The sequence below is a fragment of the Aegilops tauschii genome, chromosome 7 (genome assembly GCF_002575655.3).
Source record: "Aegilops tauschii subsp. strangulata cultivar AL8/78 chromosome 7, Aet v6.0, whole genome shotgun sequence".
Classification (NCBI taxonomy): domain Eukaryota; kingdom Viridiplantae; phylum Streptophyta; class Magnoliopsida; order Poales; family Poaceae; genus Aegilops; species Aegilops tauschii.
The window spans coordinates 528,990,391-528,999,350 of NC_053041.3; positions in this window are offsets into that span (position 1 = coordinate 528,990,391).

Sequence of the window (8,960 nt, forward strand, 5' to 3'; positions counted from 1 at the left end):
AAGGTGACACGTTCCCTCTCGGAACCACGAGGCTTGTTGAGAGAATCTCCGGTTTTGCAAGAGGCTTATACCAAAACTTGTCCCAATTCAGCCAAAATTATACGTATGAAAACAGGGTTTAGATTATCCCAAACATCTCGCTACCTAGACCAATAATGTACTATGATTTGAATTCAACATAAAATGGATACAAATATTTGAATTGGAGAGCGTATGGTACATGTAGTTCATAGTGAAATATGATTACTGCTATATGTATGTTTTTTGTTATCAAGATAATATTTAAATTATTGTATAACTTGACAACAATCGTATTCAAATAAGGAAAATTGATTCAAATTTAGTCCATATGGTAGACGACAATATATATGTTCACATGGTGGAGTAAAATGTTCATATATGATGGAAGATCAAAATGTACGACTACATCAATTATAATCCACAAGGTCACCTAACGATATATTCGAATTCAACGTAACGTGGATTCAAAAATACAAATTCGAGATCATGGCATCTGTAATCATATAAAAAGGGACATTGCTCTTTCTTTGGTGGGAATTGATTTGTTTTTTGTTGTTGTTGAGGGAAGTGCGAATCGATTTGGTACTGTGCAGGGTAATCTTGTTCTCCCGATTTTTTTTACATTTTTCTTGTAGTTTTTTCAATGGCATCTATAGCAATATAGTAAAAGGGGACATGACTCTCCTGTGTCTTGTATGAATTGTTTTTTTACACGTTAAGTTTGTTCTGCCGAACAAGGAATCCGCACCTTGTTATCCCGAAATTTTCAAGCTCGAGTATCTTTTGTCTCACCTGCTTTGAAACTCCCGCTTCTTCAACCCGCGCCGCGCCTTGTTATCCCAAAAGTTGGACGCGCGCGAGAACTCCCTCCTCATCCGAAATCGCTCCCGCAGCCCAGACACGCGAAATCCCCCTTCTACCCCTCAGCCGGAAATGAAGCTCCACGTCGCGGTGTCAAAACCGGTGGGGGTACGCTGGTAACTTACCCTACATTTCGGACAAGCGCGTCCCTAAGCTTGGCTCCCCCTCCCCCTTCGCCCCCCATTCGTACACCGAGGCCACCAAAACCCGCGAAACCCCACGCTACTCCGTCGGCCTCCCGACCGCCGCCTAGCCGGAGACTCTTCCCCGACTACGTCGTCCACCGCAACAACTCGCCGTCCCTCATCCACTGCACCGGATGAGGATCCGTTGTCGATCTCGTCGTCCCGCCGGATCAGCCGCCCCGTCCTCCACCTCCAAGGAGCTGCCCTGACGTTCGCCTCGTCTATCGGGCCACCTCAATCCCCACAGCGCCGTCTTGACCTGCCCCACCGGAACCGCGGCACCCTCACCAATTCCTCCGATGAAGCCGAGGCCAACTCGGCGCCACCAAGGAGGTTCTGCACTCACCGCTGCATTTTATCTTTTATTCGATCTCACGGGGCTACCGGTGCTCGATACCGAGCAGACATGGCGCGTCTCCATCGACGGCGCCGTCGCCGGCCATATCATCCACGGCATCTCTCCCCCATGCCGTTGCTTCCTCGGCGGCGACTTCCACAACGGCACTAGCTGCAGCTGCTCCGGCTCTCGCTCGCGCTGCGGCTCTGTTCTTGCTGTCGGTCGCGCTGCTGCACTGCTCCTGCTTTCGTTCGTGCTGCTGCTCTGCTCTTGCTCTCGCTTGCGCTGCTGCTGCTGCTGCACGACCTCCAGCAGCTACAGGAGTTGCTGCTTTAGCACTCGCTCGCGGTGCTACTGCATGACTTGCTCTCTGCTAGTGCGTTCCCTGCTCGAGCGTCTGCTGATTTAGGTCACCGCTTCTCTGCTACTTGTGCTCGAACGCCCTAAACATCTATTGCAATGCTCTGTTACAAGTTCAATCAGTTTCGACAGTAAAATTCAGTTTCGACTGCGAAGTTCATTTTCTTCAGTTAAGTTCAGAGTGAACAGTACTTACAGCATCTGTCAGAGCGGCCATGGCGCGGCTGATGCGTTTTACATCTAGCACTTTTTGGTGATGTATTTTTCATCATCTATTGCAGATGATATTAGGGTCCCACTTCAGATTAACATTGTCTGTCTTGTCATGCTTCAGCCTCGTCTCCGTACACCTTAGCGGAGCTGCTCCAACGATGGAGCCGTCCATCACAGCGGAGCAGTACCCTCGGCGCCGTTTCCAGAGGCCTCAGATCTTCTTCCCCGTCTCCGACAGTCACACCAGCATCATCACCATCCTCCATGTCCAACCCAATGATGCTGAGGTCCACAAGGCTATGCCAAAGAGGTTGTACACTCGTCGCATCACTTTGTTTCTCCATTCCTCTGTTCTTCCAATTCATGTGAGCCAAACACCCAGGTTGACTGAAATCCTATGTTTCCAAATGCTCTGTTTTGCACATGCATTCCTATCCTATTCCTGTGTTTTTCCTGTCCCTGCGTTTATAGAATCCTCCAATTCTAAGGAGCCCTTACAGATTTACTTCATTTTCAGATAGGCGTCAAAGAAAACTCTGTGTGTTATGTCCTGCTCCTGCCGTGCCGTCATCCACCCCACCTGAGGTGCACCATCGACAGAAGCGTTCACTGCAGCAGAGATCCCCCCTGCAGACTTCCTTTCGCCGCCTCAGATCATCTTCCCCATTGCCGGCAGCCACGCCAACTGCATTACCATCATCGACTGAGCAGATGAACCTGAGGACTACACAGTTTCGGAAGAGAGGTCGCAGTCTTTCGTGTTTGCTTACGTTATACATCGATTATTATTACCTGCTACTTTATCATTCAATCTTGAGTTTTGAATTGCCCATGGGTCTCATATCGAGCCAGCAACAAATAGTATATGTCTACTATCTGGTTCATCTAGGGTCTTCTATGTGGCTCATGTTGGGTGGGCAACAAACAATAGATGATCCATTGTCTATCTTTTTAAACTGAAGCTATAATCTACCTGCTATCATTAGTTTTGGATCCATCCACTCGTTTTCTACCATCAGTCTTGATTTTTGCATGCACCCCTTAGGCCTTACAAAATCTAACTATTTTTATTATTATGCATGTCAGATATTGTACACAATCGTACTGAACATGTAGAGAAAAAGAGAAGACCGTTGTGTGCGAATATAATGTCATGCAGACGCTGCTCCATGGTGGGCGAAGTGCCCCCCCTCCTGCATTTCCAGATTGTATTCCAGAGGAAGATAACTGTTCAGATGGAGATTCAGAAGGAGCCGACCACGCCTGTTTACCACCTGAGGTGTTTGCTCTAACCTGGCATGCTGATGTTGGTCATATCATGCATATGGCGCCTTGCATTGCTTACATTATACATCTTATATGCCATCAGCTTAGTTTAGATTTGCTTTGTGTGAATGCCACCTGTTTGGTTTCTATATCATACTCCCACCATTCCTAAATATTTGTCTTTTTAGAGATTTCAACAAGTGACTACATACGGAACAAAATGAGTGAATCTACACTCTAAAATATGTCTACATACATCCGTATGTGGTAGTCCATTTGAAATCTCTAAAAAGACAAATATTTAGGAATGGAGGGAGTATATGGGAATTATGCAATGCCATCTTCTTTAGCCAGGCATCATATACGTGAATCATGCAATGCCATCCTGTTTAGCCAGTCATCATATATGTGAATTGTATTGTGCCATATTTTTTTCCATAATGTATTCCATTTGTCAACAATGTTTATACATTCATCTACTCTTCCTGTGCATCAGCCATTTGAGTCGGTCATGGGAAAATCTGGAGTGAAAACAAGGTCTTCTGAGCAGTCAGTGCTACCTGTCGATGCAGATTTCTTGCTGGTTACAGATAGCTCCTCAGAGGAGGATTCAGAGAGAGATGACCAGTCGTATTCCCCCCCGAGGTGCATGCTCTAACTTGGCTGGGTTATATTGCTCATATCATGCATATGGTGTCTTGCATTGCCATGCCATCTGCTTAGATTAGACATGCTTTGTGTGAATGCCTCCTGTTTGCTTTCTATATCAGATATGTGAATTATGCAATGCCATGTTTTTCAGCCAGTTATCATATATGTGAATTATGCACCGCCATGGAGCCAGGCATCATATATGTGAATTATCTCATGCCATCTTTTTTTTCATTACGTATTCCATTTGTCGACAATCTGTGTATATTGAACTACTCTTCATGTGTATCAGCCATTTGAGCCGGTTATGGAAAAATCTAGAGTGAAAACAAGGTCTTCAGAGCAGGCAATGGTACCTGTTGAAGCATATATCTCGATGGTTACAGGGAGCTCCTCAGAGGAGGATTCATAGACAGATGACCAGTCCTATATCCCACCTGAGGTGTATGCTCTAAGTTGCAATGTTTATATTTCTCATATGATGCATATGGTGTCTTGCATTGCTTAGTTTAGACATCATATGCACAATATTGAATTCTATCTGCTTAGTTTAGAGATCATACATGCGAGTGCCAGCTGCTTAGTATATGAATCAATTATGTCAATTATATCATGCCATCCTGTATACTTAGACAACATGTATGTGAATTATTTCATCCCAACCTATTTTAGAAAGACATCATATAGTTTTGTCATGTCATCCTGTTTAGGTACTCATCATATGTTGAATTATGCCATTATATCCTGTTAAGTTATCCATCATATATCTGAAACTGTGTCATGCTATCCTGTTTAGTTAGGCATCATATATGTGAAATTGGGTCATGCTGTCCTGTTTGGTTAGACAACATATATGTGAATTACCACATCTGTCTATCATACAATGTCTGTACGTTCAATTTCTTTCTTGTTTATCAGCCATTTGAATTGGAGGGGGTGATGGCAGTATCTAAGGAAGCAAAACCCCGTTCTTCACAAAAGACAGTGCTACCCGTCGATGCAGATAGAACCATGGTTGTACTGGCCCACAAACTAGCCCCACCACACATAATCGAGACTCTTCCAGATTGCACACTTACACCGTTGGGCAGAGAACCAGCTACAAACCATCTAACCGCAACCCCAGCGGATAGTAACCCACTTATAGTTGACAAAGCACCATGTCCACCACAGAGTACCCCCACACGAGCAGTTTGTAAAGCTACTGCAGTGCCCAAAGCACGAAGACCACCACAGCTAACCCAAGCTCCACGTTTAAAGCAGAAGAGCAACTGTTCTCAGGTCAGATTCCGTAGCTATGGTCCATACTCCTTTGCTGTTGCATCACTGTATTTACTCATACCAACTACTTTCGAATTTGAAAGATCCAATTGAAACTCCAATGGCGCAACAGGTATGTTTTAAACCTATTTCTTTAACTGGATTGCTGTTCTAACTTCTTGCTCTATGTTGATTTCAGTTTAAGTTGTATAAACAGTTATGTTCTCATGTGATGCACATTACAAGTGCTGCCAATGCTGTGAAGTTTCTCACACTTATATTCTGTCTATGCTACTGTGTCTTAAAAATATATGAGTTGAACTGTGTCTCTATCTTGATTAGGGAACATAAACTAGAGTGATATGGACAATACAGTGACCATAGTACATAGATATATGTTTGTTTCATGCTGCTATCCTGTCCACCTTACTACTGAACCGGTTTACCAAAATGAGTTTCGTATACTACAAGCTAAACATGTGATGTGTCTGCTTGTTTCTCTTGTAGTATGCAAACAGAATATTGGAGAAGAGCACCCCACTATGCAATGGTAGAGAAAGTAATGCAGATAAGGTTCAAGATAGTGAGACAACCCTGTTGGTCTCCAAGAAAGGTGATAAAAATGATCTTGTAGACAGTGAGAAAACCCCACAGTCCTGCGTTGATGTAGTGTTCGAGTTACTGGCCAGTACCGCTGGCACAAGCTCTTCGAACTCGCTGCCTGAATCACTTCGGCTTCTTTAGTCTCAGCTACAAGCTGAAAGGCATCAGTCAGCTGTGCTGCGGCAAGAAGCCGAAGGACTGAGGAAGTCCCTGCAGAATTCAGATGCGTACTTTCTTGTGCAACATCAAGCGCTGGAGGATTTAAGCGCCAAACAAGAGAAAGTTAATAAGCTTGCTAAGCATCTTGCCAGCATTATGGGTACCCAGGATATTGTTTCTTGAACTCTTCTGAAGTGGTTTCAGTTCTGGACTTGTTTTGCTGCAGCGTTTATATGCTGCTTTGTTCCCTATATTTGCACTGGTGGCGAACTTTGATGCCCAGTGGATGTAATATGTGTAATAGTCGTGATAGCCTAGCATAAGTTGCTTGCTTATTTATTTCCTTGTTGTCTTGTTTATTTGTTTGCTTGTAGTCAGTGCAGTTCTTTTTCCGCGGTTTGCTAGTGGCTGCAATAACCTATTTTTTAAAGGGATAATTAGATTTATGCCCCTAGTTGTGTCCCACTTGTCTGTTTTACCCCTAATTCCCAAAAGTCACCGGTTCTGTCCAAGTCACTTTGCTCCTCTTATGCTTTTGCCCTTTGACCGTTTGACCGTCAGTTTGAAAACTTCATAACTAATTCATACTGAATCAGAAAAATGCAAATAAGATACCAAAATGTTCAGAAAAACATCACCTATATGTTAGTGTCATTTGCATTCATGAAAAAAGTGTTGGAAAGTGCACATCCGAGTTTTAGCTCTTTTGATACCACCATGAATAGTGAACTCTAAAAAATTCAAAAAAATTAAAAAAAAATGGTGGCGAAGAATAACAAATGTTCTAAGTGCTTGCCAAGTTTCATTAGGGAATGACATTCGTGGAAGTCGTGGCAAAAAAATAATCTATTTTGGAGTGTTGATTGTTTTTTTTTTGCCGCGGCACCCACGAATGTTATTCCCTGATGAAACTTGGCAGGCACTTAAAACATTTGTCATTCTTTGCCACCAATTTTTTTAAAATTTTTTTGAACTTTTTTAGATTTTACTATTCATGGTGGTAGCATAAGAGCTAAAACTCGGATGGGCACTTTCCAACAATTTTTTCATGAATGCAAATGACACTAACATATAGGTGATGTTTTTCTGAACATTTTGGTATCTTATTTGCATTTTTCTGATTTAGTATGAATTAGTTATGAAGTTTTCAAACTGATGGTCAAACGGTCAAAGGGCAAAAGCATAATAGGAGCAAAGTGACTTGGACAGAACCAGTGACTTTTGGGAATTAGGGGTAAAACAGACGAGTGGGACACAACTAGGGGCATAAATCTAATTATCCCTTTTTTAAACTAGGCCACAATAACAATGGGCTAATATTTACTGTAGTGACACTGGGCCTCCTATGGGCCGTAGAAACAGTGGGCCTTCTACGGGCCGTAGAAACAGTAGGCCTTCTACGGGTCGTAGAAACAATGGGCCTTCTACGGGCCGTAGAAACAATGGGCCTTCTACGGGCCGTATCATCAATGGGCCTTATACGGGCCGTATGATCGATTGGCCAAACATGGGCCAATAACAGGCCGCATTATGGCCGTAAACGGGCTAGAGTTGGAATCATCCGTTCATGGGCCGACCATAACGGGCCATCGTTAATAGGCCGTATTTGATGACGCTATGAAAACGGCCCAACGTATTAACGGACCACAAACGGGCCGACTGTAACCACGGGCTGAATTTGGCCCACAAGCAGAAAATGACAGTAACGGGCCATAAGTAAACGAATGCTGGAAATGAGCCCCAGAATAAATGGGCTCTGAGAAGGCCGAAAGATAACATGGGCTGGAAACGGCCCAACGGAATAACGGGCCGTTAATGGGTATAAAGTGATACACTGTTCATTACGGGCCAGTTTCACCACGGGCCGTTAATGGGTGTAAAGTGATACACTGTTCGTTACGGGCCAGTTTCACCACGGGCCGTTAATAGGCCAAGAGTTACATAGGGCCTCATATGGGCCGAAAGACGTCATGGGCCATACATGGGCCAGAAGTGAAAACGGGCTGGAATCATATTGGCTGGCCCAGTTGACGCTACTGGGCCTAATTCGGATAGGGTGTAACGGGCCTTGGGTTAGCGGGCTGTAAATGGGCTATATGCGAACAGGCCGTTAACAGGTTTTCCATGGGTCGGCCCGCCACCTTTTGACCAAGTCAAATGGGCCGGCCTTTTCACAGGAATGGGCCTCTGTTGGGCCGTGCCACGTGTCGACGTATCATAGGCGCCTTCTGTCCAATGAGTGGATGACATCTGTCCCAACGATGAGCCGACACGTGTTTCCTCCAGCCAATGATGATTTTACATGTGGAAAATCCCCATTGGTCGGGGCTGTTAACGGGTTATCGGATCCAAAACCCGACCCGATAGCTTAACGGCGTTCCGTTACGGTGGATGCCACGTGTCGGTCACCCTTGACGAAAGCACTTCTGTGACGCGCGATTTATCGTCATGGAAGTGCACACTTCCGTGATGATAATTTTGGTAATGTCATGGAACACTTCTACGACAGCACAGGTATGACTATCTTGATTCTATCATAAAATCGTCATGGATGTACATGCATGACAAAAAACGCGACCTACTGTGACAAACACGTATCATTACGGAAGTGTATTTTTTTTGTAGTGAAGCAGCTCGACTTGTCGGCAATTCTGGAGGTCGTGGCCCTTGGCGCGGTGGATCTTGGAGTATTGCTTGCCGGAGCTTCCTGGCTTGTCGGTAGCCGCCAAGGCCCGGCAGGCGGCGCACCCGGCAATCTCCTTGTCGGGGGCGTCTGCCCTGACCTTCTTGCTGGCACCGGTATCGTCAGATCCCTCAACGGCAAGCACGGCCTTGCCTTTGCGTTTCCTGTTGCGACGCCGGCCCTTCTTCATCGGGGTGGCGGCGTCTTCATCGGTAGAGTCGGTTTCCGCGCCGGCGTCTTCGCCGAATTACTTCCTTCCCTCTTCAGTCCGGGCGCACCTATCGGCCAGGACGTAGAGCTCGGCCACGTCCTTAACTTTGGTCATCGCCAGCTCTTGGCGCATCTTGCGATTGCGCATGTT